This window comes from Bubalus bubalis, chromosome 1 (genome assembly GCF_019923935.1).
Source record: "Bubalus bubalis isolate 160015118507 breed Murrah chromosome 1, NDDB_SH_1, whole genome shotgun sequence".
NCBI classification, from domain to species: Eukaryota; Metazoa; Chordata; class Mammalia; order Artiodactyla; family Bovidae; genus Bubalus; species Bubalus bubalis.
This window is the reverse complement of record NC_059157.1, coordinates 36,926,508-36,953,789: the sequence shown is the minus strand read 5'-3', so window position 1 is coordinate 36,953,789 and position 27,282 is coordinate 36,926,508. Positions and strand designations below refer to the sequence as shown.

The 27,282-nt window shown below is 38.8% G+C and overlaps 1 long non-coding RNA gene across 1 annotated transcript; it reads right to left on the bottom strand.

Moving 5' to 3' along the window:
* Nucleotides 1–48: 48 nt before the first annotated feature.
* On the bottom strand, nt 49–26,416 carry LOC123332527. The gene is made up of 3 exons (XR_006549330.2): nt 26,278–26,416; nt 6,502–6,657; nt 49–335 (listed from the first exon to the last, which is right to left on the bottom strand). It is a non-coding gene; the product is annotated as an uncharacterized LOC123332527 (long non-coding RNA).
* Nucleotides 26,417–27,282: the final 866 nt, after the last annotated feature.

The window sequence follows — 27,282 nt, the reverse complement described above, 5'->3', positions numbered from 1 at the left end:
TAACAGGCAGCAGTGAGCAAAACAATTAACTATATCAGTGCATTAAAACCTAATGTGTAAACTCTGCATAGCAGCAAACACACATCCTACCATGGCCTATTAAGTAATCAGAAATGATTGCAGATAATTAGCTGGTGAACAGCTGCATAAACTCAAGTATCCCATTTTTTATCGGACATGGAGACTTCAAGTGAAAGGGAGGTCTGTCAGCTATGTCTTGAACCAGGCAGGAGTGTCACCATGAAACAAAATTAAGGATGATTCTAGGGCTGGATGGCAGATGGCCACTTCAGATTTTCTTCTGCTGCTGCTCCTAATGTTCGAGTGAATATAGTCTGTAAGTGAGAAATGGAAGCAGGGACACTACCAGTGACCAAAAAGCTCTCGTAAAATTGGAAATTGAAATAGGATAACACAGAAATCACGTTGTTAAGTTCTCTTAATGAGTGTATATCATTCGTACTTGTTTGTATTTTTAGTTCAGAGTTGATTTGCACATTCCCATATATCCCTTCTGGATGAGATTATATTTTGATATGTATCTAGATGGTGATATACACCATATATACCATGTAAACATATAGTTGTATTTGAATTAGTAAAGGTACTGGATAAGTATTTCTTTCTTAAAAAATGCAAAAAACACAGTTTCTTTTTTTTTTTAATCCCTTTTTTGACTAAAGAAAACATGCTGGATGGACCATGATGACTATCTTTAGGAATTTGAGGTACTGATATGAAAAACAATATCATATTTATTCCATACAAGTCCAGAAAACGTAACTAAGAGACATATGTTTAATAAAGACAAAATTTCAAAAATTAGAGTTCTTAAAATGGAAGTGAGTACACTGTAAGATTCTTAGGTCCAGCCAAGAGTGTCATCAAATAAATTCAGCATCTGATTCCTACCAGAGTGGATATGGTTAGAAGACCTCAGGTTTTATCAAAGGTTTTTTTCCTCCCATTGTAAAATTCTAGACACTAGAGGAGATGGTACATCGTAAAATCCCATCTCTAGAGGAGATTGTACAGCAATAAATAAATGTATTATCATCAATGGTGCTAAACTTTTGGGTAGTACTTGATGAATACTTGCATGAAATATTTTGTATCATGTGAAATTACATTTACACATGTTCACATGCTTTAGGCCTGCTAAGGATAAAATGGATGGATGGATAGATAATAAACATATAACTGAGAACCATGCATTTCACTCACAGAGAATTAGTTCTATCATATGGATATTATATTTATTTTCTCTTGAGTTATCCTCATTGATAAAAGCATTCATTCAACAGATGTTATTTCCATACCTGTTGCTGTGCTAGGCTCAAAGTGCTGAAAATGTAGATGAAGAATATTGCCTCAAGATGTTTAAAGTCTTTGGAGGGAAGTGAGCCTTCAAAGCATCATTCACAATTACAGTTCAGTGAGACAGAGATACAGGGTACAAGGACAAGATGGGGAAGGAATTCCCATGACAATCTGAAAGACCAGGAGTAAGGCTGGGGATGGGGAGTGTGCCAGGCAGGGCGTAGGAAGAGGCTGTGGGCAGAGAGAAGTGTTTGTAAAGGCCTATTTGGCCTGGAAAGAGGCTACTGATTACACCTCTGAATGGTGATAGAGCTAACACCTGCTAAGCTGTGCTGTGCTTAGTCGCTCGGTTGTGTCCAACTCTTTGTGACCCCATGGACTGTAGTCCACCAGGCTCCTCTGTCCATGGGGTTCTCCAGGCAAGAATACTGGAGTGGGTAGCTGTTCCCTTCTCCAGGAGATCTTCTCAACCCAGGGATCGAACCCAGGTCTCCTGCATTGCTGGCAGATTCTTTACTAACTGGTAATTAGTCCCATGTTGTTCTCTCATTGAAAATTGTCAGTTGTTCTCATCCAACTTTCCAGAATGGTTTGCTATAACTATTGTCTGTCTCCTAGGACCAGTGCTCAGGAAAGTGCTAATAAAAATGTGGATGTGTGCTGCAACTGATACCCAGAGTAGCCAAATAAATAAATAATTTTAAAAACTTTATTTAAAACAAAAATGTACTACAACCTCAGCATCACCTTAGAACTTAGTAAACTCTCCCGGATGGAGGCCCAGCTAGGTCTGCTTTAACAGTGCTCCAGGTAACCTGTCTATAACGTTAAGTTTGGGAACCACTGTTGAGCAGAGTATCTGCATGTGTTTCAGAAAAATTTTATTAATCTAAATGAATTAGAATAAACATGTAAAACTTTTTTTTTTTAAGTGTGTTGTAACAGGTAAATTAATTTGAAGTGGAATGAGGATGTAAGGTTGAAAAAAACAATTAATGGACTGGGAGTCAGGCCAACTGGTTACTAATTCCAGCCCTGCCACTAAATGTTAACAATAATCACCACCAAGTAATGTCCAACCCTGCCAAGATTCTGGATTTATCTTGAACCTCAGGGTTTTTCAGCCATAAAAACAAGGAGGTTATACAGGAATATTTCTAAAACCCCTTTCCAAGTCTAAAATGTGGTTCTGAAGGAGTATTAACATTTGTTATTTGCATTATTGGGCTTCTCTGGTGACTTAGAGATAAAGAATCTGCCTGCCAATGTAGGAGATGTGGGTTCAGTCCCTGGATTGGAAGATCACCAGAAGGAAAGGGCAACCCACTCCAGTATTCTTGCCTGGAGAATCCCATGGACAGAGGAGCCTGGTGGACTATAGTCCATGGGGTCGCAAAGAATTGGACATGACTCAGTGAGTAAACAACAACAGATTTGCATTATTAAAAAATTTAATCATGTCAGTCTCTTTGCAGATGATTTTAAACTGTTTTCTCCTCTTATGTCTTTTGAAAGTAGTGCAGCCCTTGCTGTCTGCTATTTCTGGTCCATCATGTTTAAACCTTTTCTTTCTTCTTTCCTGCTTTTGGGTTAGTGGTTGGTTCACTCCACAGTTATTTAAAGTAAGATCCTCTTTTATACATATTAAAACTTCCATGAAGACTCCTTGATGAAAACTACCCAATAGACTTTCAGAAGAAAACAAAACAAATAGCCTTCATCTTAGAGTGTGAAATATTCTGTCTTGAATGTCAAGCAAACAATTCACAGTGGGTAGAAAATAAGAAGAAAATAATGTTTCACTTAAGATTTCACAAGCTAGAGACCCAGGGAAAAAATTTAACCCTTCCCTTTGTATATGGTGCTTTAGAATATCCTTTCCTTCCTTCTTTCTTTCCTTCCATCCATCCATCCATCCAACCATGTCTCCTTCCACCTATCCATCTTCTCTTGTGCTGATTTTCTTTCTGCTGAGCAGCTTTGGCACCAAATCTTGCATTTATGAAAGTGCAGACTTCTAAAAAGCAGAATTTGTTAAGCCCCCATAATGTTTACCATAACACTCCAAACAAATAATTTCTCAATAAAAGCTTAAGGTATACAATTTTAAATTCTGTCTCAGTATAGTCTTAGCCCCAGTCAGTAAACTGGTTTTCTTCACAATTTTTGGAGCTTCTCTCCAAAATATTTTCTCTGTATTTCTGTAAGGAGGTGCCTGGAGGAGGAAATGGCAACCCACTCCAGTATTCTTGCCTAGAGAAACCCACGGACAGGGGAGCCTGGCAGGCTACAGTCCATGGGGATGCAGAGTCAGACACGACTTAGCGACTACACGGAAGGAGGTGCAGCTTCTGATTCACGTTTAGATTTGCTGCTTCACCTGCTCTCACTCCCTTTCTGATGTGATTTCTGACTGGGGAGCTGACATGTGGCTCTCCCTTCTTTTCCATGGAGCAGGGTTTGGCAATCCCCCCACTCCTAACACGTGTCTGGGTGATGCAGCTTCTGCTTGAGCACCCTTGAGACCCACTCAAAGCATGCACTTGCTCACTCTAAAACTTCAATAACCCTTCTCTGTCTCGAACAGGAAATTAGAGCAGAACGCTCTGTTTTCAGCATTTATTTGCAGTCGGGTGTGCGTGCTAAGTCACTTCAGTCATGTCTGACTCCGTGACCCTTTGGACTATCGCCCGCCAGGCAGTCATCTCACCTTTATGCCGCCACTCTTGAATCCCTAGATGGGTCTTACCTCCTGTTAGCTGATTGTCCAGCTATTAAGAGGGACTGCATCAATAACACAAAAAGAAGCTGTCTCCAGAAATCTTCATTTTTGTTTTGAAGTGAGCATAGATAATTCTGATCCCTGGTCAACTCCAGGGATATAAAATTGTGAAGGCTATCTGTTCTAAAAATACTGGAAGGTATTCATTTCTGGAGAGCACATTATCTCTGGAATGTGGGTCACTATCTAAGTCTCTCTTGGAGCCAATCTTAAATATTAGCAAGTCTTTCTAAATCATTTCTCTGTGGATAATTGTTTTGTTACGGGTCATTTTTGAGCTACTTACTGACATCACTATATACACAGTATTCATCTAATTTTACTCCCTCAACTTGTGAAATAGTTTCGTGTCCTTAAAGGGACTCCAAAGAGCTCTGGTGCCATAGTCTTCTATGTCTCAGTGCAGACAAGAATGCAGCGAGAGCAAAGTGATAGATAAGAGGTGATTTACTAGAATAGGACCCTTGTGAGGTTTACAAGCAGGCGGGTGAGAAATGCCATGCCCTGAGAACTTACTGGCTACGGTTTTATAATCAAAGGAAAAATGGGGAGGGGAAGAAGATATTCTTTGGCTACAGTTTTAATCAAAGGAAAAGTGGGGAAGGGAAGAAGATATTCTTTGTCTTTCTTAAGTAGAAATGCTTCCATCATCAGCTTCTCCTCCAGGTTGAGCACGGGAGTACTTTTGTCCCTTCCTGGTCAAGCTACGTCCACAAATTATTGCTTATCATGTGTGCAGAGACCATGTCCTGGGGGTCATTGACTCACTGAGCTCACTGGGCAGACGTGGGTCTCACGCCTCCGTTGTTCTACCGTTTTGAGCCATGCCTCGTGCCTCTGCTGCACGGTTTTGTCGCTAAGCAAGCCTGCTTGGTTTTGTGGTTAAGCAAACCTGCTCTCTCGAGTGATCACTAACTTACAGGGGTCTCCCATATTTTTTCTACTTATAATCTCCTAGTGGGATTAACTATTTAAACACCTACTTTGTCCCTTCACTCTGTTCCTATCACTTGTATTCTCATTTTCTTCCATCCCTTTCCCCTTTGTAAGTGCAAGTGACAGCTGCTCAGCGGACTCTGCGAGTGTCCCCTTTGTAAGCGTAAATCAACCAAAGGGAGCATCTCCTAAGAGCTTTCTTTAAAGCTCAGATCAATTCAGGGGCCTTTGCATTTTTTTTTGTTTGTTTAGGTTCAAATAAATCCTGTGTATTTTCTGCCTATGAATAATCACAATTGCAACAAAATAATATATTGGGTACCTAATTGTTTAATGTCTGTCTTCCTTTTTAAAATGAATGCTCCACGTGGGCACAGCTTTTCTCTTACTCATCATAGGATCCCCACCTCCCAGGCCAGCGGCTTGAATATAGTAGTTGTTCCATAGAAGCTGTTGAATTAATGGGATCCTATTACTTTATTCATTTTGCTGACTGCTCTTTGGCTGTTATTTTAATTCTAAAATGCAGTCCTTTGGCCTCCAAACTGATAGGGAAGGCTGCTTTGCTAATAAGCCTGCTCTTGCCCCGGTAGGCAAATCCACATGTGAATAAAGCCTTTGAAATACAAATTACTATGGAAACAGAGGTTTGGGTTTCGAAGTGCAGTGCTGAGGCTGCCCTTCTCACGCTGGAGGGAGCAGGAGTCACAGACAAATCCTGGCTCCCTGGTCTCCCCACTTTCTCACAGATGCCCCCACCACCCCCACCATCTGCTGGTACCTTCTCTCTTCAGGTGGGTTACAGTACAATTGATTGTGATTGGAATACTTAATCTATTCACTATCACAGATTAAGTTCTTGCTTGATTGTGTTACAGCTTCATCCATTTACCCTGATTAGATTGTTACTGGAAGTACAGGGATACCATCAAGCCGCCACCACGGTCAGATTCCTCAGGGTATTTCTGAATTTCTCCAAATAATCTTTTTGGCTGTTCCTTAGGGTATATCACTTCCACAGATAACTAATCTCATCCATTACATTTTGAATCTTCCTGATTTTATTCTTGGAGGAAGACTTGATCTCAAACTCCCCCCGGTGACCCTCCTGCCTTCTCCAGGACTAGCCACCCCTGGCAAATAACTGTTGGGGCTTGTGGAGGCCACAGACCACTCTCCTCTTTCTTCCTTTCCTGTCTGTTCCTTGTCTCAGACGAGTGGTGGCGGAGAGTTACATGTAATTACCAACCAACATAAGAGGGCTTTTCATGAATTTTTCACCCAAAGGCCTTGGACTGAACTTTCTGTCAATGTCTTGCATATATTGGAGGAGCAGGGCAGGCAGAGCAGAGTTTGTTAAAAATAATGATAGAAAGTTTCTCACTGTTCAGTGTTACACATTAAAAAAAACAAAAACAAAAACAAAAAAACCCACACAATTCAGTTTATATCCAACCACTTACATTCAAGCTCACTTTTTCCAGGGTGAAGCGGTATCAGGAAATAGTTGCAAACACTTCATAGCTTGGAAGTCCTTGTTCTTCAGCATTTCAGATGTCTCTTCCATTTATACAGTCAGGTTCCTTCCCATGCTCTGTCTCCAGGTCTACATCTAATTGCTTCCAAAGACAAATGAGAGTCACAAGTTTATAAGGTTAAATACACACAAAATTCATTTTAAGTTTATTTCTTCATGCTGCACTAATCTACAGAAAATGCAATCTCTTGACACATGCCCTAAAAAACTTTACTTGAAAAGGAAAAACAAGACTACAAATAACTATACATTTTTAAAATTCAAAAATAGCTTTTCTGACATAAAGCATCATAATTCCTAAAAGGCTTCATGTTATTCTCTTCACCTAAATGAATGACCATGGCACATGCATTTTAGAGGTGAGTAAATTCTTAGCATACCCTAGCTACCTCACGGATGGATTTAAAAACATCTTTATTTTGAACCTGTGTATCCAACAGTCATGGAGAAGTATAGAACACCATGGCATAAGCAAAACATGCATGTGAGGAGATAAAATACAGCGTTCCAAGTGCAACTACTAAATTTCCACATATTATTTTTGGGGTGAACTCCTACCACCTTAAAACAATAGGATAAAATTCTCAGCCTATTTACTCTTTATGTGCTATTTTCATTATAACTGTGTTGCTCTAGACTTTGGGAAGAAAAAGCAGAAATAAGAGGTAGGGAGAGAGGTTCTTGGTATCCATACTGATACAAGTGAGACAACACAGAGAAATACAGGAAACCGCAAAAAGCAGAGATCAAGAATTCAAAATGTAAGGAGCTTCTTGTCTCATTCAATTTTAAAGTCATCCCTTTATTATAGCCTAGAATAGGAATCTAGGTTCATAACGATGACACTGAGTAATCAATTCAGTAAACGGAACAACAGATGACATGTATACAGCATATTTTATATTCAGTGCCCACCACATTTTTTAGCACAGAGTGTAGGAGTTCAACTACTGTATGTTGAATAATACTGTGAAAATAAACACAGAAATGCAATCGAGATTAGGTATACTGTACTGTGATATTTTTTATGGGACCATTTCAAGAGAATATCATAAGGAACTTTAAAAGATACCAAGGATAAAGCAAGTGAGCTGGTAACTTAAAAAGGGATGAAAAGCCATTAAAGATTATAGGAAAAGGTTGAGAATACAGAGCTTTGAAAAATGCAGAGGTAACATGGTGTAGCAGCAGAATCCTAGATCATCTGAAACCACAGATTAAAGATTTAAGAAGGCTGTAAAGGAGACAGAGGTAGTATTTTATATAGAAAATGATTAAGATATAAATAAGAATCTCAGCATAGGCAGGACTCTGGTAAGGGCACATATTAGGCATGTTCAAGGGTGCGTGACAGATGGAAAGGCAGAGGAGGAAATGGTAGCCTCAAGTCAAGGATGCCTTAACTACTGGGGACCTTGGGAGCAAAAAAAAGTAGGAGTTTTGAAGGAAAAAGAACAAAACCAAACTGCTGTCTAGCATAGCTAGAAAGGAGACTGCGTTCTTTAAAGAATGAAGAATGAATTGACATAAAAGTTCAGGAAGATGACAGATTCAACCTAAAGAATAAAAGGTTTATTTTTAAGGCTAGGTTTAAGACCATATATATATATATATATATAAATTTATATATATATATATAAATATATAAATTTATATATATATATAAATATATAAATTTATATATATATACAGTATAATTAAATGTAATTAATCATGTAAATATTGTCATCACAATTACACTGGGAGATCCAAATTCAGGCTTAATTGCTCCAATAAAGGAAGTAACTATTTAATGAGATAAGAGTGTGAAATATTTTGAAAATTGTGGGAAAATGTACTAAGAAAGGGAGTTGTGCAGTGAGAAGGAGGGTAATTTTAAGAAGGCCCAAGCAGCATCTTGTTATTGGTGGCTCAGCTCCACCTTAAGGTGTGGGTGACTCAACTCTTAATAAGGACACTTCCACTGCTCTTCTAATTACACCATATTCACTTTGACAAAATTTTGAGGATGCACTGCAGTCGCTTTTACCAACTGGAATCATTTTTCCAAATCTTCTCATTAATTATAAAAATAGAAATCATTGTCCTTGTTGTTTTACAGTAAATATTCATGCAACCAAAATTTTAAAATATAACCTGGCAATTTAAGTGATTCATTACAACAGCATAATGCTTGAGACATTCTGATTAACAGAAAACTTGAAATATTTCAAGAAAAATATTTAAATAAATGAAGGTGTCTTTAGACTAAAGAAAACCAAAGCAGTTATCATTGAGAACTATAGATTCATTTCTTTCTCTTCTTCACACAAACATAAAAATGTTATCAAACTCAAGTTCAGCTGCTGACCCCTCAAAAGCCAGTAATTCAAGAGGCAAGTGTCAGTAGAAATGAAAGGTGCTTTCATCAGAAAAGCCAGCAATCTGAGTAGGAGGTAGACTCAAGTCTGGAGACCAACTCCAAAGATTCTGCTCAGCCATGACAGTGTTTAAAGGGAAGGTGGGGGTTGAGGGGGTAGGGGTCTCAGTGAATCATCCAGGCAGGAGGTTGGGTTCTGCATTCATCTCCACTGTGTGCAGCCTGGCTGACTCCCTCTTCAGGTGTTTGCCCACCCAATCTGCCTGCAGGATTGCTATGGAGGCTGTTGAGGGTGTGTGTGCATGCTGAGTTGCTTCAGTCATGCCTGACTCTTTGCGACGCTGTGGACTATAGCCCACCAGACTCCTCTGTCCATGGGATTCTCCAGGCAAGGTTACTGAATTGGGTTTCCATTTCCTTCTCCAGGGGATCTTTTCAACCCAGGGATCAAACCCACTTCTCATACATCTTCTGCATTGACCAGAGGCTTCTTTACCACTAGCACCACTTGGGAAGCCCTGTTGAGGGTAGAGTCTTTAAATACTAAATTCTACACTAGAATTTTTATAATCAATGAAGTTAAAAAGGAGTGAATAAATTCAACAGCATTACATGGCTGAAGGGAAGATGATTAAATGGGAAGATAGAGCAAAAGAAATCACTCAAATACAGCACAGAAAGCACAATGCAGCACAATATATGGAAAATATGAAATGAAGCATGAGACATTTAGGGTAGATAAAGCATGAAAAATATTGCCCAATAAATTATTGCTTTGCCATTGACAGTAATTTGCAATCCAATAAAACAATGCTTCAGTTCAGATCAGTTCAGTCACTCAGTCGTATCTGACTCTTTGCAACCCCATGAACCTCAGCACGCCAGGCCTCCCTGTCCATCACCAACTCCCAGAGTTTACCCAAACAAATGTCCATCGAGTCGGTGATGCCATTCAACCATCTCATCCTCCCTTATCTTCCGACCTTCAATCTTTCCCAACATCAGGGTCTTTTCAAATGAGTCAGCCCTTCGCATCAGGTGGCCAAAGTATTGGAGTTTCAGCTTCAGCATCAGCCCTTCCAATGAACACTCAGGACAGATCTCCTTCAGAATGGACTGGTTGGATCTCCTTGCAGTCCAAGGGACTCGCAAGAGTCTTCTCCAACACCACAGTTCAAAAGCATCAATTCTTCGGTGCTCAGCTTTCTGAGTCCAACTCTCATATCCATACATGATCACTGGAAAAACCATAGCTTTGATTAGATGGACCTTTGTTGACAAAGTAATGTCTCTGCTTTTCAATATGCTGTCTAGGTTGATCATAAATTTCCTTCCAAGGAGTAAGCATCTTTTAATTTCATGGCTGCAATCACCATCTGCAGTGATTTTGGAGCCCCCAAAACTAAAGTCAGCCAGTTTCCACTGTTTCCCCATCTATTTGCCATGAAGTGACAGGACCAGATGCCATGATCTTAGTTTTCTGAATGTTGAGCTTTAAGCCAACTTTTTCAGTCTCCTCTTTCACTTTCATCAAGAGGCTCTTTAGTTCTTCTTCACTTTCTGCCATAAAGGTGGTGTCATCTGCATATCTGAGGTTATTGATATTTCTCCTTGCAATCTTGAATCTAGCTTGTGCTTCATCAGCCCAGTGTTTCTCATGATGTACTCTGCATATAAGTTAAATAAGCAGGGTGACAATATTCAGCCTTGACGTGCTCCATTTCCTGTTTGGAACCAGTTTCTTGTTCCATGTCCAGTTCTAAATGTTGCTTCCTGACCTACATACAAGTTTCTCAAGAGGCAGGTCAGGTGGTCTGCTATTCCCATCTCCTTCAGAATTTTCCACAGTTTATTGTGATCCACACAATCGAAATCTTGGCATAGTTGATAAAGCAGAAATAGATATTTTTCTGGAACTCTCTTGCTTTTTCAGTGATCCAGCAGATGTTGGCAATTTGATCTCTGGTTCCTTTGCCTTTTCTAAAACCAGCTTGAACATCTGGAAGTTCACAGTTCATGTATTGCTGAAGCCTGGCTTGGAGAATTTTGAGCATTACTTTACTAGCATGTGAGATGAGTGCAATTGTGTGGTAGTCTGAGCATTCTTTGGCATTGCCTTTCTTTGGGATTGGAATGAAAACTGACCTTATCCAGTCCTGTAGCCACTGCTGAGTTTTCCAAATCTGCTGACATATTGAGTGAGGCACTTTCACAGCAACATCTTTTAGGATTTGAAATAGCTCACCTGGAATTCTATCACCTCCACTAGCTTGGCTCGTAGTGATGCTTCCTAAGGCCCACTTGACTTCACATCCCAGGATGTCTGGCTCTAAGTGATTGATCACACTGTCATGATTGTCTGGGTCATGAAGATCTTTTTTTGGTACAGTTCTTCTGTGTATTCTTGCTGCCTCTTCTTAATATCTTCTGCTTCTGTTAGGTCCCTACCATTTCTGTCTTTTATTGACCCCATCTTTGCATGAAATGTTCCCTTGGTATCTCTAATTTTCTTGAAGAGATCTCTAGTCTTTCCCATTCTATTGTTTTCCTCTATTTCTTTGTATTGATTGCTGAGGAAGGCTTTGTTATCTTCTTTGCTATTCTTTGGAACTCTGTGTTCAAATGGGTATATCTTTCCTTTTCTCCCTTGCTTTTTGCTTCTCTTCTTTTCACAGCTATTTGTAAGGCCTCCTCAGACAACCATTTTGCTTTTTTGCATTTCTTTTCCATGGGGATGGTCTTGATCCCTGTCTCCTGTACAATGTCATGAACCTCCATTCATAGTTCATCAGGCACTCTGTCTATCAGATCTAGGCCCTTAAATCTATTTCTCACTTCCACTGTATAATCATAAGGGACTTGGTTTAGGTCATACCTGAATGATCTAGTGGTTTTCCCTTTTCAATTTAATTCTTCAAATTAAGAAATGCTTAGATGTTAAAAAATTTTAACTTACAATTAACAGAATACAATAAATACAGATAAAGACAGAATGAGAGAGAAGAGATATTTTTTAAAGTGATGAAAATTTTAAATATATGGTGATCTTTATCATATCTTTATGAATCATCAGATTTAGAAGTACAGTGAATTTCAAGCAGAACAAATAAGTAAAAATAAATCCACACATAGACACATTATTTGGATAATTAATGACACCAAAAATAAAGAGTTCCAAAAACTTTCCTGAGAAAATAAGTTGCACACAAAGTCAGGAAAATTAGACAACAGAATTAACTCTCAACAGAAACTATTGAAGCTAGACACAGCATAATTAATTCTTCCAAGAGGAAATAGCTATCAATTAACAATTGAGTACCTAGCAAAATTCAATAATGAGAATGAAATTAAAAACATTTTCAGACATAATTTGAGGGAGATATTCAGCATACATCTTCATCAAAGGGGCTTATTTCCCTTTCCCTTTCTCCATTTCTCATTTTTTAAAATATGTAGTACAATAATGGGAGAAGGCAATGGCAACCCACTCCAGTACTCTCGCCTGGAAAATCCCATGGACAGAAGAGCCTGGTAGGCTGCAGTCCATGGGGTCGCTAAGAGTCGGACACAACTGAGCGACTTCACTTTCACTTTTCTCTTTCACGCATTGGAGAAGGAAATGGCAACCCACTCCAGTGTTCTTACCTGGAGAATCCCAGGGATGGCGGAGCCTGGTGGGCTGCCGTCTATGGGGTCGCACAGAGTCGGACACGACTGAAGCGACTTAGCAGCAGCAGCAGCAGCAGCAGCAGTACAATAATGTGGTTTAGAATTCCAAAATTCAAAAGGATATAGCATTAGAATCTGCTGATTCTCAGCAAATCATTTCTCCCAAGGAGAGTCATCATGTACTTGGAATGTGTGTGTTCTGTGTGTATCTTTAAAAAGATACATTATAAATATATAAGCAAATGTACATACATTATTTCTGCTCCTACATTTTGACGAAACTCTGTAATATTTCCTGATAGACGAGGATTGAAAGATGCTTAGTTGTGTCCGACTTTTTGTGGCCCCGTGGACTGTTTCTATGTCCATGCAATTCTCCAAGCAAGAATACTGGAGTAGGTTGCCATTTCCTCCTTCAGGGAATCTTCCCAACCCATGTATCGAACTTTAGTCTCTTACACCGCCTGCATTGGCAGGTGGATTCTTTACCACCAGCCACCTGGGAAGCCCATAGTATTCCATGATAGGGTTTTGTACTGTCCATTTATTACTAATATACATGAAGGCTGCAATAAGTCACCTTTCACATAAATACAAGTGGTAATAAATGTAAGACAAATTTCTTTAGGTAGAATTATTAGATCTAAAGTGTATTCCAATGCAGCCTATCTTACATCTATTTACCTCTCTACTGGAAACAATAAAATGACAACGGCTCCTGCATCCCCATCAAAAGAGTTTTCAAACAGGTTGATCGTTGCCAAACTGATAGAAGAGTTCAATTTTAACCTGCATTTCTTTTATGATCTGTAACACCCGGCGCATTTTCATGTTTGAAACTTATATTATCTTTTAGATGAGTTTTTATACCCATCTTCTATATTTGTATTTGTGGGAATTTACTTTTAAGGGCAGGCTTTATCTAAATTCAGTTAGCTCATGGTGTTGTTATGGGTTGGAAAAAGATTCTTCAATTTTTTATGTCTCTTTTGTCATTGCATATAATGCTTTTATACATGCATAAAATTTTAATATATTTAAATATAATACTTAAAAAAAGTTTATGACTTTTGCTTTTATGTCATATTTAGAAAGGCTTTACCTTTTAGATAATACAGTTTTGTTACTTATGCCAGTATTTTATCCATTTAGAATCTGTTCATATGTAGGTCAATTGGTATATTGATCTTTCATGGCATCACTTATTTATTATTCATTTTTTAAAAATTGAAATACTGTGACCATATAATACATTTCCACATATTTTAGAATATTCCTGGAGTTTTTATTCTATTTTCATGATGTTAATATTTATTCATGCTTTAATATAGAAAAGTTAATGATTTTACCATTGACATGTTCTTATTTTTCCAATAAAATTTTGAATTTAATTTGTTAGTTCTAAAGCTTGTTTTTTGTGAGTGTATTAAATACTTACTATTTGAAAGCATCACTACGAACAAAGCCAGTGGAGGAGATGGAATTCCAGTTGAGCTATTCCAAATCCTGAAAGATGATGCTGTGAAAGTGCTGCACTCAATATGCCAGCAAATTTGGAAAACTCAGCAGTGGCCACAGGACTGGAAAAGGTCAGTTTTCATTCCAATCCCAAAGAAAGGCAATGCCAAAGAATGCTCAAACTACCGCCCCATTGCACTCATCTCACACGCTAGTAAAGTAATGCTCAAAATTCTCCAAGCCAGGCTTCAGCAATATGTGAACCGTGAACTTCCTGATGTTCAAGCTGGTTTTAGAAAAGGCAGAGGAACCAGAGATCAAATTGCCAACATCTGCTGGATCATTGAAAAAGCAAGAGAGTTCCAGAAAAACATCTACTTCTGCTTTATTGACTATGCCAAAGCCTTTGACTGTGTGGATCACAATAAACTGTGGAAAATTCTGAAAGAGATGGGAATACCAGACCATCTGATCTGCCTCTTGGGAAATTTGTATGCAGGTCAGGAAGCAACAGTTAGAACTGGACATGGAACAACAGACTGGTTCCAAATAGGAAAAGGAGTTCATCAAGGCTGTATATTGTCACACTGCTTATTTAACTTATATGCAGAGTACATCATGAGAAATGCTGGACTGAAAGAAGCACAAGCTGGAATCAAGATTGCTGGGAGAAATACCAATAACCTCAGATATGCAGATGACACCACCCTTATGGCAGAAAGTAAAGAGGAACTCAAAAGCCTCTTGATGAAAGTGAAAGTGGAGAGTGAAAAAGTTGGCTTAAAGCTCAACATTCAGAAAATGAAGATCATGGCATCCGGTCCAACCACTTCATGGGAAATAGATGGGGAAACAGTGGAAACAGTGTCAGACTTTATTTTTCTGGGCTCCAAAATCACTGCAGATGATGAGTGCAGCCATGAAATTAAAAGACACTTACTCCTTGGAAGGAAAGTTATGACCAACCTAGATAGCATATTCAAAAGCAGAGACATTACTTTGCCAACAAAGGTTCGTCTAGTCAAGGCTATGGTTTTTCCTGTGGTCAGGTGTGGATGTGAGAGTTGGACTGTAAGGAAGGCTGAACGCCGAAGAATTGATGCTTTTGAACTGTGGTGTTGGAGAAGACCCTTGAGAGTCCCTTGGACTTCAAGGAGATCCAACCAGTCCATTCTGAAGGAGATCAGCCCTGGGATTTCTTTGGAAGGAATGATGCTAAAGCTGAAACTCCAGTACTTTGGCCACCTCATGTGAAGAGTTGACTCATTGGAAAAGACTCTGATGCTGGGAGGGATTGGGGGCAAGAGGAGTAGGGGACGACAGAGGATGAGATGGCTGGATGGCATCACTGACTCGATGGACGTGAGTCTGAGTGAACTCCGGGAGTTGGTGATGGACAGGGAGGCCTGGCATGCTGCGATTCATGGGGTCGCAAAGAGTCGGACACGACTGAGTGACTGATCTGATCTGATTGAAAAATCTGAATCTCTTATAGTTATTACATTTTGTTTCTCCCAGATAAATTATAGAATTATTTTATTAAGATTTTTCTCCAAAGAAACCTTTTCAGATTTTGATTGTATCAAATGACATTCTAGTTTAATTTAGAAATAATTAACATATTTACAATGGGGGAATTTCCTTTCCAAGAACTTGGTATTTGTATGTCTCTCTATTTAATCAAGTTTACATTTTTTTTTCCTTCAGTTGCATTTTATAATTTTATTCAGAAGTACTCAGTAATAAAATTTGCTAAGCTAACTGTGGATACTTTTGACTGCATAAAAAGGGTCAAGCCATTTTCTCCTATTCTGAATATATATGTCATTTTTTTAATCTTATGAAAATAGTTAGGAAATCTTTGAATGGGAAAAAGAAGAATTAAGGGAGGAATTATCCATTTGGATAAAAAAATCACAACTCCTTCACTCCTCATACCAAACTAAATTCCAGATGGATCAAAGATTTTAAATATTGAAAAATAAATGTATTAAAGCTAAATTTTAAAAGTTTGACCAATCATTTTTATAAACTTGTCATGGAAAGATCTTTCTAATCATAATTAACAAAGAAAGGCAAGGAAAAATTTACATAAATACATATCTACTCTTTATAAAGTTATGTCTTGAGACAGAAAGGCTGAAGACAAATGGTTCTCCCTATCCGTAGAGATCTCAGTCTTTAGCTCAATTTGAACAATGTTTCTAGTCAACCAAGACCTAAAATTAATTGAACTTACTACTTTCTCACTTTGCTCACCCGTGCACCCATATCACTCTTCTTATCCAACTGAGTTCATGGTCAATCCTGATAATCATTTTGCCTGCTTGGTTAAATTATACTCCTGGTTAAATTTATCTGTCTGTCAGGCTTCAGTCTCTCTGAATCTAAATATGATGGGATTTCAGTCACACTGAAATCTCACTTTCAGCCTGCAGTAACTAACTTTAATAACAAGTGGGCTCTGAATGCCTTCCAGCAGTCCTGGTCCTTTCTCTTCCAACCTGGATGTCTCCTCTTTCTTTTCTCCTCAAACATCAAACCTCTGACCATCTCCTTCCACAGCCTACCTTTCATCTAATTACTTTATTCCCTTCGTCATTGAAGAAAGAAAAACAGAAGAGAACTTCCACAAGCTTCCTTTGCCCATAAGACCACCTACCTTCATTGAACAGCTTGTCTTGTTAGCTTGCCTCCTCCAGAGAAATTCTTCCTCTGTGCTGGTTAATTAACAGTATTTTTCCATTTTGTAGAGAAGTCTGATGATCAGAAAATCTCTTATAACCAGTGAAAGAAACCTTTATTTTGATCAGACCTTCTCATGAAATTTTATTATTTCACTATAAGCACAATTAATTCAGATACTCAAGACCTCTGGTAGATTAATTCATTAGACATCATGCTGTATGAACACAAAGTTAAACTGTTAGTAGCTTTTTGGGTCCACATATGCCTTCAGTGTTGCCTTCCTCAGAAAAATATTTGAGGGACATGTTCGTTTCCAAGGCAAACCATTCAATATCACAGTAATCCAAGTCTATGCCCCAACAGTAATGCTGAAGAAGCTGAAGTTGAACGGTTCTATGAAGACCTACAAGAACTTTTAGAACTCACACCCAAAAAAGATGTCCTTTTCATTATAGGGGACTGGAATGCAAAAGTAGGAAGTCAAGAAACACCTGGAGCAACAGGCAAATTTGGCCATGGAATACGGAATGAAGCAGGGCAAAGACTAATAGAGTTTTGCCAAGAAAATGCACTGGTCATAGCAAACACCCTCTTCTAACAACACAAGAGAAGATTCTACACATGGACATCACCAGATGGTCAACGCTGAAATCAGATTGATTATATTCTTTGCAGCCAAAGATGGAGACGCTCTATACAGTCAACAAAAACAAGACCAGGAGCTGACTGTGGCTCAGATCATGAACTCCTTATTGCCAAATTTAGACTGAAATTGAAGAAAGTGGGGAAAACCACTAGACCATTCAGGTATGATCTAAATCAAATCCCTTATGATTATACAGTGGAAATGAGAAATAGATTTAAGGGCCTAGATCTGATAGATAGAGTGCCTGATGAACTATGGAATGAGGTTTGTGACATTGTACAGGAGACAGGGATCAAGACCATCCCCATGGAAAAGAAATGCAAAAAAGCAAAATGGCTGTCTGGGGAGGACTTACAAATAGCTGTGAAAAGAAGACAAGTGAAAAGCAAAGGAGAAAAGGAAAGATATAAGCATCTGAATGCAGAGTTCCAAAGAATAGCAAGAAGAGATAAGAAAACCTTCCTCAATGATCAATGCAAAGAAATAGAGGAAAACAACAGAATGGGAAAGACTAGAGATCTCTTCAAGAAAATTAGAGATACCAAGGTAACATTTCATGCAAAGATGGGCTCGATAAAGGACAGAAATGGTATGGACCTAACAGAAGCAGAAGATATTAAGAAGAGGCAGCAAGAATACACAGAAGAACTGTACAAAAAAGATCTTCACGACCCAGATAATCACGATGGTGTGATCACTCATCTAGAGCCAGACATCCTGGAATGTGAAGTCAAGTGGGCCTTAGAAAGCATCACTACAAACAAAGCTAGTGGAGGTGATAGAATTCCAGTTGAGCTATTTCAAATCCAAAGATGATGGTGTGAAAGTGCTGCACTCAATATGCCAGCAAATTTGGAAAACTCAGCAGTGGCCACAGGACTGGAAAAGGTCAGTTTTCATTCCAACCCCAAAGAAAGGCAATGCCAAAGAATGCTCAAACTACCACACAATTGCACTCATCTCACATGCTATTAAAGTAATGCTCAAAATTCTTCAAGCCAGGCTTAGGCAATACGTGAACCGTGAACTTCCAGATGTTCAAGCTGGTTTTAGAAAAGGCAGAGGAACGAGAGATCAGATTGCCAACATCTGCTGGATCATGGAAAAAGCAAGAGAGTTCCAGAAAAATATCTACTTCTGCTTTATTCACTATGCCAAAGCCTTTGACTGTGTGGATCACAATAAACTGTGGAAAATTCTGAAAGAGATGGGAATACCAGACCACCTGACCTTCCTCTTGAGAAATTTGTATGCAGGTCAGGAAGCAACAGTTAGAACTGGACATGGAACAACAGACTGGTTCCAAATAGGAAAAGGAGTTCATCAAGGCTGTATATTGTCACACTGCTTATTTAACTTATATGCAGAGTACATCATGAGAAATGCTGGACTGGAAGAAGCACAAGCTGGAATCAAGATTGCCGAGAGAAATATCAATAACCTCAGATATGCAGATGACACCACCCTTATGGCAGAAAGTAAAGAGGAACTCAAAAGCCTCTTGATGAAAGTGAAAGTGGAGAGTGAAAAAGTTGGCTTAAAGCTCAACATTCAGAAAATGAAGATCATGGCATCCGGTCCAACCACTTCATGGGAAATAGATGGGGAAACAGTGGAAACAGTGTCAGACTTTATTTTTCTGGGCTCCAAAATCACTGCAGATGGTGATTGCAGCCATGAAATTAAAAGACGCTTACTCCTTGGAAGGAAAGTTATGACCAACCTAGATAGCATATTCAAGAGCAGAGACATTACTTTGCCAACAAAGGTTCGTCTAGTCAAGGCTATGGTTTTTCCTGTGGTCAGGTATGGATGTGAGAGTTGGACTGTGAAGAAGGCTGAGCGCCGAAGAATTGATGCTTTTGAACTGTGGTGGTGGAGAAGACTCTTGAGAGTCCCTTGGACTGCAAGGAGATCCAACCAGTCCATTCTGAAGGAGATCAGCCCTGGGATTTCTTTGGAAGGAATGATGCTAAAGCTGAAACTCCAGTACTTTGGCCACCTCATGCGAAGAGTTGACTCATTGGAAAAGACTCTGATGCTGGGAGGGATTGGGGGCAGGAGGAGAAGGGGCGGCAGAGGATGAGATGGCTGGATGGCATCACTGACTCGATGGACGTGAGTCTGAGTGAACTCCGGGAGTTGGTAATGGACAGGGAGGCCTGGCATGCTGCGATTCATGGGGTCGCAAAGAGTCGGACACGACTGAGCGACTGAACTGAACTGAACTGATTGACCTCTTGGATGTTGATATATTTCCAACGTGATTTCTCAGATGCATCTATGAGGCCAGTTTGCAATTATTTTCCCCTAATGGAATTACAAAATGAGCCCAATATGAAGAATTCCATAAGTCTCAGAAAATGTCTTGAAAACTGACTTTTTGTATCTGACCCTCAGGAAATGAAGTGTGTTTCCTTTCTATAGAGGCCACAAGGGCAGCCTGTACTCATCCAATGACAGGTGACTCTAATGGATGAATCTCGTGCACGAAAGGGTCAGAAGGAAAACGATAAATGAGTATCAGGGATACATTGCCTTCGTTCTGAGACTGTAGGAGAACTCTTCAGCTGTACCCGAGAATGTGAGTACTATGCTGAATAATTGTGTAGTCAAGGAGAGAGGTGTGTGTGTGTATGTGTGTGCAAGCTTCATCCCCTACTCAGCTCTTTCATTCTTCAAGAGTAGTCTCTGATAATTACTCTGGTATTCTCTCCACGAGAGCAAAATTTCAGTGGCAATATCAAGCTGATTGCTTTTTGCTCTTCTGTGAATAGCAACCCTGACCAATCTATTTCAAAGGACAGCACTCCAGGCATACCACACGATGCAAATGTAACGTGGCAATTTGATTTTCAAGGAGCACTTCATAGGAAGCATGGCTAAGCAAGAAGCAAACCAGTCAGCTCTCGAAAATGTATTTTATCCAACTCAGTGAAGAATCCCAGTGTAAAGGAACCCTCTTAAATTTCTGCAAAGCCGATCATACCCCAAAGATTGAAACTGTCTTGTTATTTGTAATCTTTAGCTCATAAGTGGCAGTCTTTGCCTTCTCTGAGCATGAATGGACACTCTTTTTTTTTTTTTTTAATTTTATTTTATTTTTAAACTTTACAATATTGTATTAGTTTTGCCAAATATCAAAATGAATCCGCCACAGGTATACATGTGTTCCCCATTCTGAACCCTCCTCCCTCCTCCCTCCCCATACCATCCCTCTGGGTCATCCCAGTGCACCAGTCCCAAGCATCCAGTATCGTGCATCGAACCTGGACTGGTGACTCATTTCATACATTATATTATACATGTTTCAATGTCATTCTCCCAAATCTTCCCACCCTCTCCCTCTCCCACAGAGTCCAAAAGACTGTTCTATACATCTGTGTCTCTTTTGCTGTCTCGTATACAGGGTTATTGTTACCATCTTTCTAAATTCCATATATATGCGTTAGTATACTGTATTGGTGTTTTTCTTTCTGGCTTACTTCACTCTGTATAATAGGCTCCAGTTTCATCCACCTCCTTAGAACTGATTCAAATGTATTCTTTTTAATGGCTGAGAAATACTTGAATGGACACTCTTAAACATGCTGAGGGCCCTGGAACTCCACTCAAGAGCTCCACAACTGGGTTCTCCTTCCCACGCCCAGAGATGTCAAACCTGTGAACATACATTGTACACCACATTCAAGACCGAGACAAACAGAACTGCATGGAGATATTCAGAGTTCCCCGTACGGGGTGTAAAATACTGGAAATGAGACAGGCTGTTTTGAATTATCACACAGAATCTGGAGGTAAGAAAGAACCCTACCAGCGCAAAGCAGGACTTAATTTCTAATTAAGGGGCCCTTCTTCCAGGCCCCCTACTCCATAAACCACCATGGGGCATATGGATCAGTAGCTGTCACTCCAAGACCAACTCTTTGAGTGAATTCTAACTCCTTGCTTTAAAAATCAGACTATTTCCTCTGGATCAGTCAGAATGCTTGTATCTTGCACTCCACAGATCCTAATCAAATCTCAGGTTCAGATATGAGTCTGTGTGTGCTTGAATTGCTGTCAGCTTTCTCCACGATGAAGACCGTCTCTCTGGTCTGCCAGTGTCACATGGTTCTTCCTCTACAGTCTCCTGGCTGCCCTGGGAACTTGTGTCAGTTCCCATGTCAGTTTGCTCAGCTTCCTTGCTTAGTCAGAGCAGTTGTGTGACCACGCTCTGTTAGCTGTCTCTGGGGCTTACGGCAGCAGTTCTCACATACATTGTTCTCAGGATCCCCAGATACTCTTAAACATTTCTGAGAATCACAGTGTAGATGTTTGTTATATCTATCAATATTTACCATATTGAAACTTAAAATGGAGACATTGCAACCATCTATTTTTTAAGTAAAAAATATTTAACCCATTACATGCTAACAAAATATTTTGTGGAAAATAGCTAGATTTTTCAAAACAGAAACACATTTAGTGAGAAAAGTGGTATATCACTTTACATTTTTGCAAAACTCTTTAATGGCTGGCTTAGAGAAAGGGCATTGGATTCTCATTTCTGCTTCTGAATTCACATTGCAATCTGTTCTTTTAATTGATGTTCCAAGAGAAACTGTGGCCTCACACAGCTGCTGTGTCCTTGGAAAGGGGAGAGTATTTTAATTGCTTTGCTTCAGCTAATTTTGAATTTTCTTCTTTGATAAAACACCAAATCTTGACAAGTGGTGATTTCTTAAATGCCGCATGCAGTGGAGAAACTGAAACCCTATCAGTGAGCTTCTTTTACTCCATTATCCTGAAAGTCATTGGTTTGTCTTGGTCTTGAATGAGTCTTTTGCCCGAGCATAGTATTGTAACATCATTTGTTAGTCATATGGAAAATACTGAATAGCTGATTTACATAGCTCTTACAAATATTGATGATTTCATTAATGATATAAAAATATTTATTATTATAACTACAGATTTCACAAGAAAAGTCAAGTAGTGAGGAGCTGTTAAATCTCAGTGAAGTTAAGTATTCCAAAATTTAATTTTCATGTAAAAACTCAAATGTTATCACTGATAAATCATACTGACAATTGTTTTTCTTTTTTTTTTTTTTTTGACATACCAGGCTTACTTTACTAATTTTCAGTGTAATATCTGTCAAATACCCAGATCTGTATAACTATAGTTTATCTACTAATCATTTGTTGAAATAAAACATTTGTTGTTGTTCAGTTGCTAAGTCACGTCCAGCTCTTTGTGACCCCCTTGGACTGCAGTACACCAGGCTTCTTTGTCATTTACTATCTCCCTGAGTTTGCTCAAACTCAAGCCTATCGAGTCAGTGATGCCATCCAACCATCTCATCCTCTGTCGTCCCCTTCTCTTCCTGCTTCAATCTTTCCCAACATCAGGGTCTTTTCCAATGTCAGCTCTTCGCATCAGGTAGCCAAAATATTGGAGCTTCACCATCAGTCCTAATGAATATTCAGGACTGATTTCCTTTAGGATGGACTGGTTTGATCTCCTTGCAATCCAAGGGACTCTCAAGAGTTTTCTCTAACACCACAGTTTGAAAGTGTTAATTCTTCAGTGCTCAGCTATCTTTATGGCCCAACCCTCACATCCATACATGACTACTGGAAAAACTGGTGCATTGCAAAAACATTGGCCAGTTTTAGCTCAAAACTCAGTCACAGTGTTTTCCCCATGATAACACTGCACTTCACTATTGAGCTGACATACTCTATGGGTAATTCCAGTTTCGTCAGACAATGTTAAAAAAAGACATATCAAGGGTTGACATTTAATAATAATTAATACTATTTTCTGCCTCATCAAGGGCATTCTTAAGAGAAAGTGGCAATTTTTTTCCTTTGGTCACAAGTGTGTGATGGTGAAAAATAGGATGACAACCTGCATGGTTGGGCATCACTGTGTTATGCTAATATGTGAACCATTTTACCCATTATTGCTAGCATCAGTGCAGTGAAAAAGGCAAGCAGTGCCTTAGTACTATCGTGACAGATGTTTAGACTTCATGGACCATGTGGGACTGTCTTAGGAACCTTCAGGGCCCATGTGCCATGCCTGAAGTGCTGGCCTGATACAGGGCATACCCAGCGCTGGTTGTATATTAAAAGAATGGAAAGATTATTTACACACTTTTGCTCAGGTCCCAAGCCAGACTGATTAAATCACAACTGTTGAGAGTGGGGCTCAGTATTTTTTTTTTTTAAAAGATTCCTAGGTGTTTCTACTATCAGTAAAGTTGAGAAACTTTAGTCTCAGTGGTATTTGAACCTGTTTTCAGGTGTTTGTTCCTATTTTAAATTTTATTATTCTGGCTTTTCCCAAGTTCTTTGATGTGCTAAGAGTACTTACCATTCTTCCATCTCATTCAGATCTTAAACTCTGTAAGAAAACTTTTTAGACTTTAAACAAAGAAGATGATAAAGCATTAATGAACTATCACCTAGTTTGTGCAATTAATTGGCCTTTTTTTTTTAACCTTATTGCATTGCTTTTTATTAAAAGACAAATATCAAAATAAACCGCTTACCTCCCATTTGTTCTTAAAAATTAATCAGGGGACTAGGTTAGAGTAGGTATAGTTTTAAATCATTCTTTTGTAATTACTCCCATAATGGGAATGGTGATCAAAAGGCTGTTCTCTCAGAGTAAAAGTATTTGAATCACAAAGATTGCAATCCCCTGCATGTACTAGACCTAGAGAAGTATCAGTACAATTTTAAAACATGTCTAACAATGCATATATTTTAAAATGTGTCCTTCTTGTTTCATCACAGTACTTTATCTTGAAGCCATTTGGTTTATTGAGAATTTATTCTATTCTTTGTATTTTAGAATGATTATTGATTGCTATATGAACTTGTTCTTGGTAAAGAATCCATATGGTGTTTTTTTTTTTTTTTTGCATTTACTGATAAGCAAAGAAAATCATATTGTGATGTATTAAATTCCTTCTTATACATAGAACTTTTCTCGATTTTGAATTTCACTGGGTAGACTATTCTTGCATCAGTGGACAAAGAGTTAAGCTTGTTGATATAAATATGTGATAGCTCTCTGTAAGGGATAGGATTTCCTGATAAATATTAGACCATAAAGCAAAGGGTAGCAGTATTATAAAAATAAGTTTTCTGCTTATGACATCTTTTCTTATGAAAAAATATAAAATTCTTTTAAAGATAACTTATCATTTTTTATGCTAACCCTCCCACACCTGAGCATACTTTTCTTTTTCTTTCCTTCAAAAATAAAACAAGCCAAGAAAGTCTCAGTGACACCAAGGGAGCTAATGGCAAAAATCCATGGATGCGGTCTATGGGCACTAGCCCTCTAGCCTGGTTGGTAAAACTATTCACAAAATGTCATTTGAACACTTTACTAGATGGAACTTAAGATGAGACTAGGAGGGGAAAAAGTATTTTTCTCCCTTCATATGGACTGTAGTTCTGAGCTGTTATCAAGCTGTCTCATATACCACCAAAGAGTGACTGATAGTCAGAGTCCAAACGAGAGGGAGAGAATTCCTCCAGGTCAGAAGAAGAGGATAATGATTTTTTAAGAGTATATCAGGAGATTGATGACATAGAGAGGACTTTCAGGCAGGCAAAGGAAATGGCTGGAAATAAACGTCTTGAGCTGTGCTAGTTTTCCGCCGTTGCTTTCAGAGCTGCCAAAGGGAACAGCTTCACAGCCTTATTGACCATTAAGCCAGTAACATTTCCATTAAAATTTCCTAAATTAACTCTCTGGATGCTTGTGGACAAAGAGCAAATGGTCAGGCCTGAGGTTTCACTGACTTAACAATATTCGCTCTTCTTTTATTTGTTATTATTAGTTTCACTCTCTTTTAAATGATCACTGTTTCAAATAAATTATTTAAGTTATTTATTTAAACTATCAGTACATCAAACTTGTATGAAACAGGGAAGGAATATGAAATCCTATGCTCCCTTCACGGACCACATTTACTTTGGATTGCGGTCCCAGGCTCTCTGTTCTGCTGGACCCCTGAGATGGGACTCCACACAGGGTGCGTGTGAGTTCCCTACACTTTTATCTGTGACAGTGCCTAGTACCATTATCTTGGGGGGAAAAATTACATCTGCATATAATTTTGTATCTTGTCTTTTCTTCCTTACAGAGTATTACCCAATGATTCATTAACTTCTCAGATTATTTAGTTACTATCTGTTTCAGTCATTTCTACTAATTTAATTTTTCACCTCTACTTTCAGTGTTAATTGAGAAATTTTGATGTTTAGTTTGTTTGACTTCTCTTATGTTACAGATGTCTTATTTGAAGTATCTTGTCTTGTTTCCACTTTTATAATCCCTTTTCCCCCTCTCTGCCACTTTTCCTGTTTCTTGATTCTCATCCTTATTTCAAAGTCATAGGAAAGAGTCATAGATCTGTAACCATTATTTACCATATACAATGTCTCAGGTATAGATCTTTTTCACAGTCTTACTCTGAGATAGGAATTATCGTTTCCCCCAGTTTGCTGATATTGAAACCCAAGCTTAGAAAGAACATGTGAATTGATGAGGTTGGTAGGTGTCAGAGTCATGGGTGGACTCAAGCTATGCTGCCTTTCCCTGCAGAATGAGATTCTTGACCACTCTGCCTGTGAGGCTATTTCTAACCATTACCACAGAGTGTCCTTTTAAAAAGGAAGTTAATATTAGTTATTAACTAACATGATTATGTTAACCTCAAAAGAATTACAATGCATTCCAAATAGCAGAAGCGTCCCTTAATGGTCCTTTACAAGGCTATGATCTGTACATTTATCCAAAGCCATCTTGAAGTCATTGGTGTTTTTTACACTTTGCATCTCATAGAGCAGAATTTTCAGAAGTTTGTTGCTCACCCAATTAAGTCCTCCTCCTTTTAGACCTCTAGAAGTTCTGCGCTCATCACTCCTTTCAGCTTCATGACAGTTCTCTGAGCTGCTGCCTTCATCTGGGTTCACTCCCTGCCCCTCTTCTTGCATTATTGGCACCTGTCATATCTCAACTCAGCTTTGACTTTGGGAGTCGTAAACCAGTCAGCAGCTGTCTCCACTTCTTCTTGATGTCTCTAATTGCCCTCCTTTGGATCCTTTCCCCATCAACTGTATTCTTCTGAAAGTACAGATCAAATAGATTTCACAAATTATTTCTGATATGAAAGCTTTGTTTGGGAGCTACTGTGAAGGATGGATTAAAAAGGGAGTTACATCTAAAATCTCAAAGCTCTTGGTGTAATTAAGAGGTGATGAGGCCTTGCTAGGGGGCGGGGGGAGGCAGGGGCAGGGTGGGGAGGGGAAGACGGGTGATTAGTAAAGGAACACTCTTGGCATTTGCCCAATCTGTGGCCTTGGCAAACACTGAAGGTCTTTGGGTCTTAATCCTTTTACTTCCAAGAGGAAAGCTGTAATGACTACCTTTCCTTATTGTTTTGAATATTAGAGGAAATACATTCATTTAGACTTAAAGGAAGTACTCCAGAAGTTGTAGTTATTACAATCTAGATTAGGAGCAATTGTGTTAAAAAAGGAGGTAGAGATAATGAAGGAGAAAAGAATGAAAAAGCCCTCCAAGACGTTTATCCAGAGAGACTGGGATAAGATTAATATACCTTGAATTATTTCTGGCCTTTGAGATTTCTGGCTTGTTCCTAACCTGCCACAATATATGGGATTTTGATTCTCATTTGGAAAAGCTACTGTTTTTTAAAAGATATAGTTTTGATAACACTGGCCTATTATTTGTCAGGTAACTGTGCTATCTATGTGTTTCTATGTGTAAGAAGATAATAAAGGTGGGTAGTGACTGGAGAAATTGAGAGTTCGGCAAAGGGGTAGGAGGAAGAAACACAGGAGTAGAAGGGGGAG